We start from the raw sequence: 18,314 nt of genomic DNA, 5'->3' as shown, positions 1-18,314 counted from the left end.
TATATATATATATATATACATATACTTCACCTTACCTGAAATTGCTAAAACTTAAATAATGTTAACATTTTATAACATTAGAGGTTAAATAATTCTCACTTACTAGAATAAATTCATATTACATCATTTCTCTTACAACTCTTTTAAGTGTATCTACTTATTTATTCAGAGAGAGACAGAGAGAAAGAGATACACAGCTCCTTCAGGGTCTTCATGCCATGATCCATCCCTCATCTCAGCCAGCCTGGATGGTGGGCACTCACATCTGGTGTATTCAGGGAAACCCAGGCCCCAAATCCAGCATCATCTCAGATGGGTCCAGCTGCATTACTGCTGCATCACTGTGTAGCCCGTTTTCCATGGAACTCTTCTCTTAAACCACTTATTCTGCCATCTCCACATGGTAAAAGAAAAAAAAAAATTGCATCTGACACATTTTATCTATTTTAATTTTTCTCCATTTGTGGTAGATTATAAAAATATCAACCTAAAACTGTGTAGTTAATCACTAGTAAGATTTGAATGGAAAATTACTCAAAATTTAATTTTATATTTTTAAACATAGCAGCCATCTTGCTCTATGAATACCTAATACAAAATTAGCTGGAGTGTGTAATTTGTTGAGTAATTTTACTTCAGTTCAAAAGTGGACTTCTGCTATATACTGCCCTATTTTGTGTTACTAAATTGAATTCTATGAAAAAGGCAACTGAATAACATTGGTGCCATTCACAGTAATTGGTTCTCAGTTTAACTTCCGTTTTTATTGTATGGGGACAACTTAGTGTTGTTTCTGACACTGCAGGCACTTTGGAGAGGTTTTTGCTGTAGGGCGTGTACACTCAAAAATAGGAGACAGAGAGACAAAGAGAGAAATCATCCCCCAGGAAGGATGACCATGCCACAATCCCTTCTCTTCCATTCTCCTCTCGGGATCTTGGGTACGCACGCACATGTGCCCAACATGAGTTTAAGCCACTGGATCTTGGACTTGAACTGCGGTTGACTACATGGGAGTCCAGCGACATAGCCATTACGCTAACTGCTGGTCCCCCCTGCAGGCACTTTGACTTAAAGATCTAATTTGTCTTAACTCTTACCTGCGTCCTTCAATCACATCCTTGAATAGTACATTTCCCTCAAGAGAAAAGAGAACTTAAAGTACTCGAGCAAAAGGTTATATATGCAGAAAAGCATATGAAAAGGTAAGATCGAGCAGGAAAGTGATCAGAACTTGAGATGCACTAGAACTCCGATCTTCTTAAGCAGGAATTGTTTTGAGCAGGAGTCTTCATGGCCTGAAAGATACAAGCTTCAGACCAGTTTTCTGCCAGGTCAAAAGGGCTGGTCACAGTTGGGAAAAGACATTTTCGTTTTCAACCACCAACTTGCTCCTCCATCCTGCAAAGCAGCATGGAAAGTGAACCTGGAAGTAAGCCAGGCACTTTTCTGGTTTTGCTTTGGGTGTGAATTTGTTAGCAGAGCTCTATGTTCAGAACATAATGTTGTGTCCTGGAAATGGTGTGGTATATTGTCAGGGGATGTGATGTCACACTGAGGATTGTTTCTGAAAGGGAATTTTAGGTGCTAACATGCAGCCAAATACTACACTATATATGTGTGCATGTATGTACTATAGTGCGTACAAACAGACACATACACATTGCACCTGTATAAATTACACACACACACACACACACACACACACACACACAGACATGTATATATAGTATTTGTATAAATGCCCTGGATTTTGGATCTAGTTAAAGAGGCAAAAGGAAAATGTTTTATTTTTAAATGTTACACAACTAGAATGCTAAATTTCTTCACTTTTTATTGTGAGGCAGAATTTCTCTGGATACCCAACTTACTTCTTAGGTAGGAGAGAAAGGGATGGATTGCCCTTAGTGAATTCTTTCTCCTGCTGTGAATATTCAGATTAATCGTTGGATGGAAGGCCTCAGTATTTGCAAGAAAGCTTGCGTTTCTGAGCTCAGAGTATGACATAGACTGTTTTGTCAAAAATAATTGAAACATGAGGCAGTCACTATTTTTTTAATGCCTGGAGCCTTGTCCATGTTTTATTAATGTCTCTGAGACCAACAGATAATATGTTCTCAGCAGCATACTGAACGTGGTTGACAGTGGAATAATGTGCCTGTTTTGCACGTTGAGAGCATTGAGGGAGAAGAGAGAGAAACTGAATGCAAAGCAATGGCGCTTAACGCCCTGATGTGAAATGAATGGACTCTTCTGAGATACCTTACACCATTTTGTGTCTTTAGGTTTGTTGTTCTCAGCTGAGTTGTAAATTATTCCTGAGATGGACAATTTTTATGGTTCCTATACTTTTTTAATAGTATTTACATATCAGCACAGAGTTCAACAGTAAGCATTAAATTACATGCTTTATAACTAAGAACATAATTTCTTTTTTCTTTTTAGGTTTTTGTCACAGGTGAGTATGCTTGCCAGAGAGAAACAGAGACACAGAGAGCAAGAATGAGAAATTATTCCCTAGGAGAGGGTGGCCACACCATAATCCTTTATCCTCCACTCTTCTCTTAGGATTTTGGTCCTAGAGGAACATGCACCCGGTGTGATTTGCAGGTTACCATGTCCAGAACTAGAACCATGGTCCGCCATGTGAGAATCCAGTGCCTTACTACCATTCCACCTGCTGGCCCCATTAAAGGCATACTTCCATTGCTAGAACCATATATCTTACATTCTAATCATCATGGGTGACTCAAAATTATTTTGGCTGCATGGCTCATCCCAGCTAAGAAAGCTTCAGGGAATCCTGGGGTTGTGACTTGGCATGTGGTCCTGGAAGAAACAGCTAAGGCTATTTTTGTTGTTGTTGTTGTTTTCCAAAGAATTATATATTTATTTAATTCTTTTTGTTATTATTGTTATTTTTAATTTGACCAGAAAGAGACAGAGAGAGTCTCTGAAAGGGAGAAAGGGAAAAAGCAAGCTGCCAGGTCTGGGACTCAAACAACAGTCAGCCAGCGGGGAGTCCAGGGCTCTTAACAACCATGGCACCTGCTGGCCCAAAGGCTTTGGCTTTGAGTCATGAGACTAGCTGAACTCATATTTGGACTGTCAACACCAGAACGCAGCTAACATCCTGGGCAGTGCCACATGACAAGTTGGTCTTTTCAACCCTTAATTATCCTTAAAAAACTAAAAAATGCTAGGAAATAAATGTCATTTCGTCTAAAAATACATTTTCTATATTACCTGATGATGATGTCTAAAAAAAAAAAAAAAACTTGTTCCCAATTTGAAAGCAAAAAGACTCCTAGTTTACTTCAACAATTGAGTATTTCTGCAGCTCTAGGCTTTTTCTCAGGCCAATCTTGGCTCTGGTCTCACCTGGGTTAATAAAAATTAAAAGGCGCTGGGAAGGCACCTTCCTGAGCTACTAGCTGGGGTGTGGCGGAGGAAAGGAAAGTGTGTGTAATTTCTATGTGGGAGTGTGGAGAGGGGCTGGCGAAGATTACATGTGTCATTGTGGAAATATTCTTGATGAATCTTAGCAAGAATACCTTGGGGAAGAATAACAAAAAGGCACAATGGTCATTGATTTTCTTAAAGGAAGTTTAGTATGATTATTCTGAGATGAATAAGAGTAGAACTGATAAACTTTATCCATTAACAAAATGCCTATTGATATGTTCTTCATGTCAACAGTTTTAGATGAAGTGTCATAAAGCACTTACTTTGCAGTTCCTCAGTTGCAGACTTTGACAGTCTCATCTTTTGGAATGTAGCAAAGATTCTGCGCAGTCTCAGTCAGATACTTAGTAGTATCTTCAGAGCTAATTAAGGGAGGTAATGAATAGTTGTTTTATCTACCAATGAGAACATCTCCACTGGTAGGTGATATCCATTCAGCAGCGACTGGAATGCTTGTCTTCTGCATAGCCGGTGACATTATTCTGCAAGGGCTTTAAACTCTTGCTTTATGCAAATTAATTTACCACTCCATATTCTGAAAGTTGACACCAGATTTAATTTATTTAGATGAGATTCTGTTCATGTCTTGGGGCCAATAAACAGAGGCTAAAGTGGCATCTAAAAATGTTCAGGATCTCACAATCAGGCAATTTCCTGGGGCTACTTGGTGGAGGGTTCTGAGAGTGAGGGTTTGTAGGGTTTCCAGGGGGAATTTTGGAATTATAATCTAGACCGGTGTTTCCCAAACTTTAGTGTGCATCAAGGTGATCTGAAGAGCTTGTTAAAACAGAAAATGAATGGACTTCAACTGCAGAGTATCTGATGCAAAAATATAAGATCTAAAGAATCTGCATTTCTTTTTTTTTTTTTTTTGAGTTTTTGCTATAGGGCACGTGTGTTCGCCAGACAGACAGTGAGAGACAGAGAGACAGAAAGCGAGAAATCACCCCCCAGGAGGGATGGCCACATCATCTTTTGGAATGTAGCAAAGATTCTGCGCAGTCTCAGTCAGATACTTAGTAGTATCTTCAGAGCTAATTAAGGGAGGTAATGAATAGTTGTTTTATCTACCAATGAGAACATCTCCACTGGTAGGTGATATCCATTCAGCAGCGACTGGAATGCTTGTCTTCTGCATAGCCGGTGACATTATTCTGCAAGGGCTTTAAACTCTTGCTTTATGCAAATTAATTTACCACTCCATATTCTGAAAGTTGACACCAGATTTAATTTATTTAGATGAGATTCTGTTCATGTCTTGGGGCCAATAAACAGAGGCTAAAGTGGCATCTAAAAATGTTCAGGATCTCACAATCAGGCAATTTCCTGGGGCTACTTGGTGGAGGGTTCTGAGAGTGAGGGTTTGTAGGGTTTCCAGGGGGAATTTTGGAATTATAATCTAGACCGGTGTTTCCCAAACTTTAGTGTGCATCAAGGTGATCTGAAGAGCTTGTTAAAACAGAAAATGAATGGACTTCAACTGCAGAGTATCTGATGCAAAAATATAAGATCTAAAGAATCTGCATTTCTTTTTTTTTTTTTTTGAGTTTTTGCTATAGGGCACGTGTGTTCGCCAGACAGACAGTGAGAGACAGAGAGACAGAAAGCGAGAAATCACCCCCCAGGAGGGATGGCCACACCACAATCACTTCTCCTCTGTTCTCCTCTCAGGATCTTGGGAACAAACGAACACACACATGCCTGGCATGAGTTTAAGCCACCGGGTCTGGGACTCGAACCGTGGTTGACTATGTGGGAGTCCAGCGACATAGCCATTACTTTAACTGCTGGTCCCAAGAATCTGCATTTCTAACAAGTTTACGGATAATGCCAATGCCATGGGTCTTAGTTGCACAAACACCATTTGTCTAGACTATCTTCCAACCCAAACTCACTAGACATCCTCCTAGCCTCTTGGTAGACCTGGAAAGGTTAAAAGAAACAAGTGATGGAATTAAACAGAATGGAAATGGGCAGAATCTCTGGTTTGATTGGTGGGCCACACACAGATAGAGAGGAAACTACAAGCTCTAGAGACCTCTTTCTATGCTACTGGGATTTATCTCTGCTTAGCTCCATAAAAGAAAGCAAAATTGACATTTATATGATGGCAAACTATAAGGCATCTGCTGCCAACATGGGGCAGTTCTGGCTACCCACAGTTATTTTTAAATGTTTCAGACACCCTGGGAGCAAATGCAAAAAAACAGACCCATGATCTAAACAATATGAGGAAAAGGATTCCAGATAGTACACTTCACACAAAGACATTCCTTTCTGCTAAAGCAGGTTTGAAGACACAGTGTAATGCAGCAGCAATCATTGTCAGGACACAAAATACATAAAGGGCCTTTTCATGAATATGTCCAGACTTAAATATCCTTACCACTATTTACCTATGCAGTCGAAATGGAGATTATTTCATTTGGGAACTTTTCTTACTCATCAAGGCTAGGTAAGGAGCACTGTGTACAACATGTGGGTTTTATGAAAAGATGCCTTTGTTCAAAACATGCGAACATTCCATGCCCACCCCATGGCCCTTCAGCACCCAAGGATGATGCTCTTTGCTGCCCAAGGTAAGGTGCACAGATGAGCATGTTTGGTCACATTTTCTGGGGACCAGAAGTCCAAAAAGAGAACTCTGATTTACAGTCAACAGTTTCAACAAGTGACCCTTGGCAGAAGGGTCTGCTTTTTCAGCTGGCGCTGTTGTTGAAGTTCAGAGGAATAGCTCATCTGTCTCTATTTCAGGCGTCTGGCAAATGGAGAACTGTTTCAGCATTCTCCATTCCACTAAATGCTTACAGATGACTTCCATATTCTGGAGCATCTGCTGGTTATCTCATTTTGGGTTATTTTCCCGTTGTGTTTTGAAAAGACTCCCTCTCTACCTTTTATTTTGTAAGTCCAGTGTTGTTACTGCTGTCGTCATGTTGGGGAGATCAACAGATGGGTCTGGTGTTACTTCAGGAGATAGGCCAAACTTGGGGATCATCTGAAAACAGAAATGGTGGTTTTGTTAAAAAGGAAACAAACAAAAAAAATATGAATAAGTTAAAAGCTCAGCTGAATCGCAATTGTAAAATATATTCAGGAAATGATTCATGGGCCAAAAGTAAGCAGTCATCAATAATTTTAGGATCTTTTTTTGGAAAGTTCTTATAAACAATACAGTACTCAAAGAACTTTTATACACTTATAGGGTTGCTATGTGTGATGTATGTGCATAATATAAATGTTAGTCTAAAATTTATTATTACACATGAATACACTCATTTTTATCCTCACTGATGCTTGCCAGGTACAGTGCTTTGCTCTGTGCCTTGTAAAATATCAAAACAGCCAAATATCTGGGTTCTTCCTAATAGAATTTTTCTTCATTTCCATAAAAGACAGACACATATAACTCATATTTATTCCAGTTTCTTCATTTGCCTTTTAGAGCACATGAATGGTGTCCTGCATATATTAATAAGCCTTTTTTTTCGCTTCCAGTTAATCAGATATATGGGGCACTTACACATGAATCTGAATATTAATGTATTTATTTAAAAGCAGGGTGACTAGTGCCATTATAATTGTGATCTTGAATTGATTAATGCCCAGTGGAAATTTCTTTGATGCAAACTGCTAATTGGGCAACATGGATGGGTGTTCTAATTGCAATCATTTCCTTTAAAAAGAGAAAGCACAATAGGCATGTGATCACCTAACACTCTTGTTTTCTTATTTTTTTTAGGATCTTAAAATATAAAAAAGATGAATGAACAATATAAAAACACCCATCTCAATACACAATATTCGTCATATTTGTCTCATCAGGGTTAAAGAACAAAAACATCACGGATTTAGTCAAAGCCTGATGTCACCACTTTCCACCATTCCATTATTTACCTTCTCTTTCCAGAGACAACTTCTTTCACAAGGCTGATGTGTTTGATTTCTAGTTCATTCCTTATACCTTTACATAGAAATACAACATATTTGGCCAAGGAAATATTCTTTTTTTATTCTTTTTTAATTTTTTCATTATTATTCATATATTAAATCACTACACATCATTTAGATTGTGAAGAGACTTTACCCAGCATGATTTACACCTCAGTCCAGCCCAGTTGAGACTATTATACCCATCCTCGTCAACAGATAATAAACCTTATCTGTGTCCCACAAGTATTGACTAACATTAAAAAAGAACTTAGAAAAATCCTCCCTGTATATACAAAATAGCTCCTATCTGCTATTTTATAAGCAGTGAGATGCAACTTTTCATTACTAAAACCTTGGGAAACCCAAACCTTTAGGAATTCAACTTTTCTTATATTTACACTCTTTAACAGAAAATTGACAGGCTGACCAGAGAAACACCTGTCTGAATGTCCTGTGACTGCCCATTGGATGCAAAGATTAATTTGACTGTTGCTTGGACACAGACCAGAGGACAAAGGATGAAGGCCAGCTACATTCAAGAGTGTTGTCAGGGAAACCAAACCATCAGGTTCTTTGTTTGTGAAAATTAGACAAAATGGATTTTAGAAGCAGCTTGAGAAAACACTTTTGCCATTTTCGGAAGCAAGTGGGGTTATCATATTGACATTACCTCCTGCTCAAAGAAATATTGATTTGTGCCCTTTGTTTCGGAAGATGCCACCATTCATGGTACTCTCTGTCTTTGTATAAGAATGAAATTGAAAAAACTAAAGTGAGATCAAATGCCCTTGCCATATTTGAAGGAAGAACAGATTTTTTTTTTTTTTTTGAGCTGCCGGATGTTGTCTGGAGTTTACATGTATGCAAAGGGTTTCTGCATTTCTGATTACTCTGTGTCTTACCCATTTCTGTTATTCCTGGAATAATTTCACTTTTGCTTAATATGATAAAGAATGCTTCAGTTCATCTAGTGGAAGTCTTCAGGCACAGGCTCTGAGTTACCTGGTGGTTTGTGTGATCTTAATTGGTTGGCTAATGGTACTTTGAGCATCCCAGTGTCTCTTTTTGCTTCTCTTGTCTTAGTATTAAAGATGAGTTGTGTGAGGAATAGAAAGGGAGAGGTCTTAGAGGAATAGATTGGGGGAAAAAAAAAAGCAAATTTCTCATGGGAGCCAACACTTAATTCAACAACAAACTTAGTTGTACAAAAACTTGCTAGTGTTGAAAACGAATAAAAAAAAAAAAAGCACTGGTTCCTTAAATTTGCTCTATACATATTTATATAACCTTTATTGTGTTCTAATAACCCCAAATAACAAGAATACATTGTATCAGCGGTTCCAGGCACAGAGACCACGTAAATGGGAACAGTTCTATTATGAGCACCTGATGACAATTCTAGGTCTATCATTGATTGCTCTATTTCAAAGGTGTATGTACACATATCAGTCAGAGAAACTTAAACAGAACCATGGTTTTGAATGCAAGTAAAGAACGGCAATAAGCTTCAGAAAAAGTGAAGGAAGGCAAATGTGTGACTTCATTCTAAATCCCCTGATGAAGAAACTTCCCTATTCATTTAGATGATTCTTTTTCTCTGACTGTGCCGAATCCAACTTGAGAGGCAAGCTTTAAAACATTACATGGAGGTGTGATGTTACTGACAAAATATTTTTACAAGACTATAAACTTTGCTCTCAGACTTTTTTGGGATAGTTCATGGCTGAGAGTTTCAGTATACTGTTTTTTTTGGTTCTGGGGTTTTATTTATATTAAACCTACCTTTGTTTGACTCAATAAAGGATTACCCTTTCTCTGATTTGCAATCTTGTCAGAACTGGGTGACACAGTAAATCTTGGGCTGAACTTGGAAGATGAACTTCTCAGAAAACTTTTAAATGGAGACACTCTTGTCTTTTATTCACTTTGTTTGTTTATTACTAAAAAAAAATGATCAAGAACCCCAAATTTCAGAACTGTAATTCCAATGGAATACTCAGCCAATATAGACTCTTGGCTCCTTTCATTTCAGTGGGTAGGGCGGTCTTTCCATGTCACGAGAAGCTCCACTGTTTTGGGGGATGTCTAAACTCTCAGTTTTGTTTTTAAATGCTATCCCCTTGAATGTAATGGCTTACATTACCAGTCTTTTATTTCAGATATAAAGCATGGCAGAACCTTTCTTTAATCCTGAAGTTTTGGCAGTTGGAAAAATTTGGAGATTGCGACTTTGCCATTGTGTTTAGTCCTAACGGGTTGAGTGGATATTAAGTAAAGCTACAGTGTCTTCTTCCAAATCGTTAGCTTATATTTACCATGTTGTACACAATGTTAGCGATAGCCATTCCAGACTATCTCCTTTGACCTTATTTATTTTCTCAGGAGCTACCTCAATTTCAACGTGTCTTTTCATCAAACTTCTAAGCAAACCATTTAGCATGGAAGTGGAAAAGCCTCAATACTGAGTATATATGAGAATTATAGAGAGTTTTGGGGCTAAAAAATACTCTAGTTTTCTGGGACCAGCAGATGGGCTAATAGGTTCTGTCATTGGACTCCCACATGGCTGACTGTGGTTCAAGTCCTAAACCTGGCAGCTTAAAATTCATGTCAAGAGCATGTGTATGCATGTCCAAAATCCTAAGAGGAGAAGGGACTGCAGTGTGGCCATCTCCCTTGGGGGGTGATTTCTTGCTTTCTGTCTCTCTGTCTAAATCAGAATTAAGGGGAAGATGTATGAGTGGGAACGTCTGCATTGTAATTAAAAAAAAAAAAAAAAAACAACGCTTGGTGATTCTGAAATATAGCTAGGCTTGAGGACACCTTTCCTGGCATTGAAGCTTCATTGTGTTATTTATGTATTGGACTTACTATTCTACATCATACGTAAAATGATCTTATGATATCTTTAGATTCCTGACTCTACTGCTGTAGAAGAATAACCTTAAGGACATAGAACAGAGCTTACTGTCATTTATGCTAGGTCTCACTAAATGTTTCAATGAACAGAGGAATGACAAGGCAAGCCGTGTTTGTTCATTTTTTCAGAGGATTTATACCAGGTAATAATCAATAAATGCTGTTTGGATAAATGGATAGAGTTGAAAAAAGAGCAGATCTTCACCTTTAACAGTATTTGGCAAGGACAATAGCTTTTGTAAACACTAGGTAATGTTTCCTTTGTTTTTATATGTCCCTATTTATCTCTGTAATATCTTTACTCTTAGTTAGAACTGTAAGTCTTTTAAAAGAAAGTGATGACTCTGATTGTTTTGTTGAGTTTACTGCTTTTATAATTTTTCAGAACACTTAGCATCAAGGATTACGGAGTATATATTGTTCACGAACTAAAATTGATTAAAATGAATACATTTGAGTTGTTTCGGAAGTTCCTAAAAGTATGTTTTTATCTGCATGTTATTTTATTTTATTTTTTTGGAGAATTTTTTGCTATAGGGCGTATGCTCTCACCAGACAGAGAGACAGAGAGACAGAAAGCAAGAAATCATCCCACAGCGGGGATGGCCATGCCGCAATACCTTCTCCTTCATTTTCCTCTCGGGATCTTGGGCACGCACGCACAAGTGCCCGGTGTGAGTTTTAAGCCACCAGGTCTGGGACGCAAACCGCGGTTGACTACATGGGAGTCCAGCGACAAAGTCATTACACTAACTGCTGGTCCCTCTTCTTTTTACCTGCAATGATATGTTCTCACTTCTCCAATTTTAAAATCCCCATGAGCAAGTCTCTTCATTATCCTGACTGGGGTAAAAATATTTTTCTGTCCTGGGAAGGATCTAAGATACCTAGAAGTAACACAGATGTGGTCATTCAGCCAAGTTTTTGATAATTCAAACATTACCAATTCTATTTCTCTACCAAATTTTCATTTCTCTATTTTGTGAGGGTCAAAGTTTTGAAAGGAAGTAGGATTTGCTACACTCTGATATCCTGCATAACTGGGATTCAAAGCACCGTGCAGTGAAAAGTGAATGCTACACCTCGTATTTAGAGAGCTTCTCTCGGTAAAGAACTCCAAGAGCTTTAAAATGTGATCATGTTAATCTTTGCAATATCCCTTCTAGGAAGTAACATGACATTTTAATGTAAGAAAATCCAGGTGTTGTATGGAAAATGCCAACCTGCCTTACTGGAGGGAATGTTTTAAAGATTTGAAATCTCTTTTAAGATTTTTTTGTTTATATATTTCAGACTTCAGGCTTTTCAGTGCTATGTTTGGTGCCTGTTAAGCTTGAAATGATCCAGATGGTATTTTCAACCAAAGGACACTTGTTTTTTTTAAGACTTGGCTACACATGTATTCTCTTTATTTTCTTCAAATTATTGTGGACAGATGGTTTGACTAGAGGTACAACAACTGACCTTTGGAATTCTGACTAATTTAAACTGCCTTAATAAAGATGTGACTTTCCAATGTGTGAAGACAGGTAGAAGTTATACTGGCTGGGGCCAGCAGATGGCACAGCACTCATGTCGCTGGACTCTCACATGGTTGCCTGTGGTTCGAGTCCTGGACCCAGGGACTTGAAAATCAGGCCAGGCGTGTGTGTGTGTGTGTGTGTGTGTGTGTGTGTGTGCACCCAAGATCCCAGGAGGAGAATGGAAGAAAAATTGTGGTGTGGCCATCTCCCCCTAAAGGCTGATTTCTCACTTTCCCTCTCTCTGTCCCTGTCTCTGGCAAATGTGTGTACTCTAAGGCAAAAGCCTTTAAAAAACAAAAAAAAGAAGTTATAATGACAATGGAAATATAATGGATAATTTTTCTGCTTTTCAAGCCATTTTCTAGCTTAGTAATTTTGTCTTTTTGTCTTCAGTTTAATCATAGTCCAGTCAATTGTCAGCAGTATTACATGGGTACCCTTTTCAGAATGCTTTAATACACTCAGGATGGTCTTATATGCCGGAGTACTGCCGCTGTGCTCACTTAAGGCAGCTATCCAAACCTACACCCAATGTACAGTTTCCCTCCATGCAGTCACTGTTAACAAACAATCACCCTTGAATTATTCCTTGTATTCCTGTAAACTATTCCTTCTTCCTGTGGTGTCCATGGATCTTTTCTTCATCTACTTAAATTTCATTCAGCTTTCAATATTCATATCAAGAACCACCCATACTATGATCAATGACAATACCCAATAGGTGGCTTAATTCTTTTTCACCTCAATAGACAATAGACTCTAATTTTTTGAGGATAGAAACAATGTATTGGGACCAGCAGTTGGTGTAATGGCTATGTCTCTGGACTCCCATGTAGTTGACCGCAGTTTGAGTCCAGTACCTGGTGGCTTAAACTCATGCTTGGCGTGTGTGCGCGTATGTGCCCAAGATCTCAAGAGGAGAATGGAGGAGAAGGGATTGCAGTGAGGTCATCCCCCCTAGAGTGTGATTTTTTGCTGTCTGTCTCCCTCTGTCTTTCTGGCGAGCACATACGCCCTATAGCAAAAACTTCTCCAAAAAACAAAAACAAAAACAAAGACAAAAAAACAATGTATTATTTATGTTTGAATGTCAATATCTAACATGGAAACTGCCATGTAATAGAAATACTAAAAAAATTGCTATTTAATGAATACTTTCTTCTTTCAACAAATGGCTGAAAGTTTCAAGCTGTTATTACCAATATTAGTCACCTAATTTTCATATTAAGAGTAATACTTAAGCAAAACAATTGGGAGAAAATATTTACCATAGTTATTCTCTTCATGATAGTACAATTTTTATGTGGTAGAAATTGATGTTAACTAAGCAATATGAAAGTATCGAGCTCTTTACCATATTATGGTCCTTACTCACTGGATGCTATTGATACTCATTAAGATATACCACATTTCAGATTTCTCATAATGAAATGATAATGTCCCAGACCTCAGTTATTCATTTTCTTCTGTGCAGATTACCTTGTAAAATCTTGGCCTTGTCATCATTTTCCTTTAGCCTACCTCTGTTTAAAGGTGGAGGTCTACTCTTCAAATAGATACCTTCTGTAATACTCTTACATGGAGGTCACCCTTACTCTCCACATGATGTAACAACAAATCGTGATCATCTTCCCTTACTTGGTAACATGAAACACCTTAGGAAACACCGAAGAGCAGGAAATGATGCCATGGAAGGGTTCCTTTCAAGTCCCCTGATCTTGGTCCACGTGCTCTTTGCGAACCATGCCACATGAGTGCAGCCTGCACTGTTTGGCCCCTTGGAGATTTGTTACCTTGTGCTTTTGTGAAGCCTTCACTTTGCACTGCGAGGCACCATAGGGAAGTGTGTGTGAGACCTGATATTGCCTTCATTGCCAGGGATCTCCTTGGGGGAATTTTAAATGTGACTGCTCAGGAGAAGCACCTGGGGTGACGGCTAACACTAAGAGTCTTAAGTCCCCTTTAACCTACTGAATTAGAATCTTGGAATAATCTGGGATGTGAGTCTAGTTTTTAATTTTTATTTTAAAATAATTTTAGATTTACCTAGAAGTTTAAAAAAATAACACGGAGTACCCTCATTCTAGTCTCTCAAGTTTTATCCAGTGATAGCATGCTAATAACTTTAATACAATAATGTAACATAGAAAATTGACACTGGCAAATGCTATGCTTTGTTTTGGATTTCACTAGTTTTTACTTGGGCTTTTTTCCTTTTTTTTTGGTGTATTATTTTACCAAATTGTATTGCATTTGTAGATTCATATAACCACTGTCACAACCAAGACACAGAATTGTTCCATCCACCTCTAAAAACTCTCCTGTGTTGGCCCTCATGCTCAAACCACCCTCAGTCCTAATCCTCTGTCATCACTAATCTCTTCTTCTATGGGATTTCTCTTTTGAGATTTCAGGAAAGCTGTATTGACAAAACCATGAGGCGTGCCACCTTTTGGGATTGGATTTTATTTTTTTTTACTCAGCATAATCGCCTTGAGATCTAACCAAGTTGTGTCCAAAAGTATTTTTCTTTTGTTTCTGAGTAGTATTCTATGGCATGTGCCCCACTTTGTCTATGATTTTATTCACTGAAGTACATGTGAATTTTTTCCAGTTTAGTGTTATTATAAATAAAGCAATGATTAACATATGTGCTCACAGTTTCTTGTGAATATAATTTTCATTTTTTCTAAAGTAAATATAGTTTATATTCCAATTTCACCAATAGTCCCTGTGCTGTACTTATTAGCATTTCCCCCTCCCATTTTGAATAACAAATTTTGTTCAGGAGTCAGAAACTGCCTCTACCAGGTGTGTGTGTGTGTGTGTGTGTGTGTGTCTGTCTGTGTGTTTGTATGCTTTTAAATTCTTCTCCCTATTTTTAGCACCATAAAATTTTATAATTAAATCTTTTAATTAGGGGCCTTCTTAATTAATTGTGTAGATGAATTAAATCGGCTTTTTAGTCTTGGAGTCTAATGTCCCTAAGTTTTGAGATTTTTTCTTATACAAAGGAATGTCAAAAAGTTTATGGGATTAAAGAATGAGTTTATTTTGATGAACAGATTTTTGAAATACATGCTTAGTTTTTTCATATTCCCCATTTCCAGGAACTTTTTAAAGACCCCGTGTGTGTGTGTGTGTGTGTGTGTGTGTGTGTGTGTGTATTAGCATTTATATTTTTATTATATTATATTTTTATATTTATATTCTTCTCTACCATTTTTATTTGTTTTCTCTTTTAGAAATTCTTAGAAATTCTTGATTAGATAGTGTACTGGTTAAAATGGTTCTCTAATTTGCATGTCTTTTAAAAATATTGTGTGTGTGTTTTTAAAGTTTGCTATAGGGCACATGTACTCACCAGAGAGAGACAGAGGCGACAGAGAGAGAGAGAGAAAGTGAGAAAGCAAGTCGCCAGGTCCAGGATTTGAATGGCCATTAGCCATGTGGGAGTCCAGTTCCTGCACCACCATGCTACCTGCTGGGACCTGCTTATCTTTTGTCTTTTCCTTTATTCCCATCTATTTCAGTTCTTTTTCTTTCTTGAAAGATTCCTTGGTTTTTACACATTACTTTGAAGATTTCAAGTATACTATAAGAATTTTCAAAAGCTTTTTCTCGTTTTCTGATTTTTTTCGTATCTTGAATTCAGCCTTTTTTTTGAAAGGACAGAGTGTCTTATCTCAGGATACTTATTACTACATTCTGAAATTTTCTCCTGCATTATCTTTGTCTCTTCTCAATTTCCTTCATTGTTGTCTTCCTTAGGCTATCTTTTATGTTGAGGTCTTCTGCACATCTCATTTCCCTGTTCGTATTTACACATGAGAAAACCAAATAGCAAACCTTGAAGATGTGGGTGGTGGTTGTGAAAAGTCACATTTCTGTAGTAAAAATCAGCTTTTCTTCACTTAGGTATCCCCAGATAAGTGTATCTGTTGTTATTTTGTTTTGTTTTTAAAATATCTGGGCCTGTTCAGTTTTTCCGTGAGTAACACCTCTAGTCTCCTGCATCAGGATGTGTACTTGGCTGCCATGGCTGGAGTCACAAGAACAGGAAAAAGGCAGGCATCCCACTAAGTCCCATTCTCCACTCTCAGTCTCTGCTAGGCCTCTAAGCTTTGGGGAAATGGATGGTAATAATAATGGACAAATAATTCCCTAGAGGTAGAGGAAAGAAACAAAAACAGCTACAGACAAACGAACAAAAACAAAGAGCCTAAACACATTGGCTTTTTTGTTTAGACAGGCTCTCACCATGTCCTCATCCTCCCGTCTCAGCCTCTCGATTAGTGGGGACCTCAGGCGTGTGTTACCACACTCAGCTTTCCAGGGTGGGCTAGGAATGGAAGACCTTCCGAGGAGCCTCAGCCCGCTGCGTCGCAATGTCTGTCAGTGTGCAAGATCGTAGCGGTGGCTTAGGCATTTGTACACTCGATGCCAGAGTCCTGAGCCTATGGCACAAACCAGCTTATTCTCACGACTATTTCCCTCTGAAACTTTCAGAATTTATCAGTTTCCTGGCCTTTCTCTGCCCTCCAAAAATTTGTCGAAATTTCTTGCCTAATATGTTTTCCATTGTTTTGTCTATTTTCTTTTAAAATTTATTTACTGTCATTTTAAAGTTATTTAGGAGGGCAAGAGATAAATGTCTGTAGTCAATCTGCCACGCTAAACTGGATAAATAGCGATCTCATTGGCACTGAAATGCTTTAGACCTTGGTAATTATATTTGCCTCTTGGTTCTGTTTCTAGGATGGTCAGGGGAACATTTACCATTCACCTCTAAATGCTTTGTTTGGATAATCCCACATATTCCTCAAAAGAACTAGTCACTGATTAAAATTCAGCGAGGCTCCTAATTTCGAGTTTTCTGCCGATCCCTGGCTTCCATTTGTATTTCTAGTCTTATTTTTACTTTACCCCTTTTCCTTTTTCTATCACTTTCTCCTGCAGCATTGAATACTGCTTTTGTTTTAAATATTTCATATCAAATTTGGGAACAGATAAACAGATAAACAATGAAAAATAAATAAATGAAGATAGCTAAATAAATCTGAAAGAAGTTTGAATTAAGACAAAGAATAATGCAGCTTTAATCTCTATTTTAATCAATCAATGAAAAAATGTTCTTTTCCCCTCCTCCTCTTCTTCCTTCTTTTAACAATTGCATTTTTTTAAATTTTTTGTTTGTTTGTTTCTTTTCCTTTTGATTTGCTAGAGGGTGCTTGCACTCTCTGGAAAGAGACAGTAGAGAGAGAGAACTCCCCCATGGGGGATGGCCACACTGCAATCCCTTCTCCTCCATTTCTCTTTCAAGATTTTGGGCACAAGATTTCTCAGCATGTTTTGAAGCCACAGGGTTCAAGACTCAGGCCTTGCTGTTGGACATGTGGGATCTAGCTGTCTTGACCACCATGTCACTGGCTGGGCCTCTTTTAAAAGATCTATTTTTCTTTTAATTTTGTTTTAATTGCTAGAGGGTGCAGGTGCTCACCTGAGAGGAAGAGAGAAAGAGAGCAGAAAGAGAGATTAGAGAGAGAAAAAGCACTTCCCAGAAGGCATGCCCATGCCATAATCTTTCTTTCTCCATTTCTATTTTGCATCATAATTTAGGCATGCACTCACACAAACTCAGCATGTTTATAATGATGACACACCTGGAATTCCAACCACAGTCAGCCATTTGAGATTTGGCTCCCTTAACAGCTGCTTTATGGAGCTACTCCAACATTCTTAATTCTATTTTTTAAAAGAATTATTTTATTTAACTTTATTAGTTTATCTTATTTTTATTTATTTATTTTAATTGGACCATAAAGGGAGAGAGACAGACAGACAGAGAGAGAGAGAGAGAGAGAGAAAGTGAGAAAACAAGCTGCCAGGTCTGGGACTCAAACCGTGGTCAGCCATGTGGGAGTCCAACACCCTTAACCATCATGCCACCACTGGCTCCAACCTTTTTTTTTTTTTTGGTGAGTGGGGAGAGGTTTTTGCTATAGGACGTGTGCAGTCTCCAGAAAGGCAGAGAGAGACAGAGAGACAGAAAGCGAGAAATCACCCCCAAGGCTGGATGGCCATGCCACAATCTCTTCTTCATTCTCCTCTCGGGATCTTGGGCAAACATGCAGATGCTCCAAGCCACTGGGTCAGGGATTCGAACCGTAGTCGACTACATGGGAGTCCAGCGACATAGCCATTATACCAACTGCTGGTCCCAAACATTCTTAATTCTTATGAGACACAATGATGTTTACCATTGTGGTGAGATTTGAGAAGAGAGATAGAGAACACACAGGTTTTACTTTTCTGTACTTATACTGAGATCTTGAGGAAGTCCCTATATTCAAAGCAGTCTAATTCTCATACATGGAATATATGACTTAATTACATATTGACAATATTTTGGATATTCATCAAAATATATAGACTACTATTACTTATTCTACACACACACACGCATATATAGAT

This window comes from Tupaia chinensis, unplaced genomic scaffold, assembly GCF_000334495.1.
Source record: "Tupaia chinensis unplaced genomic scaffold, TupChi_1.0 Scaffold000396_1, whole genome shotgun sequence".
Lineage (NCBI taxonomy): Eukaryota > Metazoa > Chordata > Mammalia > Scandentia > Tupaiidae > Tupaia > Tupaia belangeri.
The sequence above is the reverse complement of the archived record's forward strand: the minus strand, read 5'-3'. Positions refer to the sequence as shown.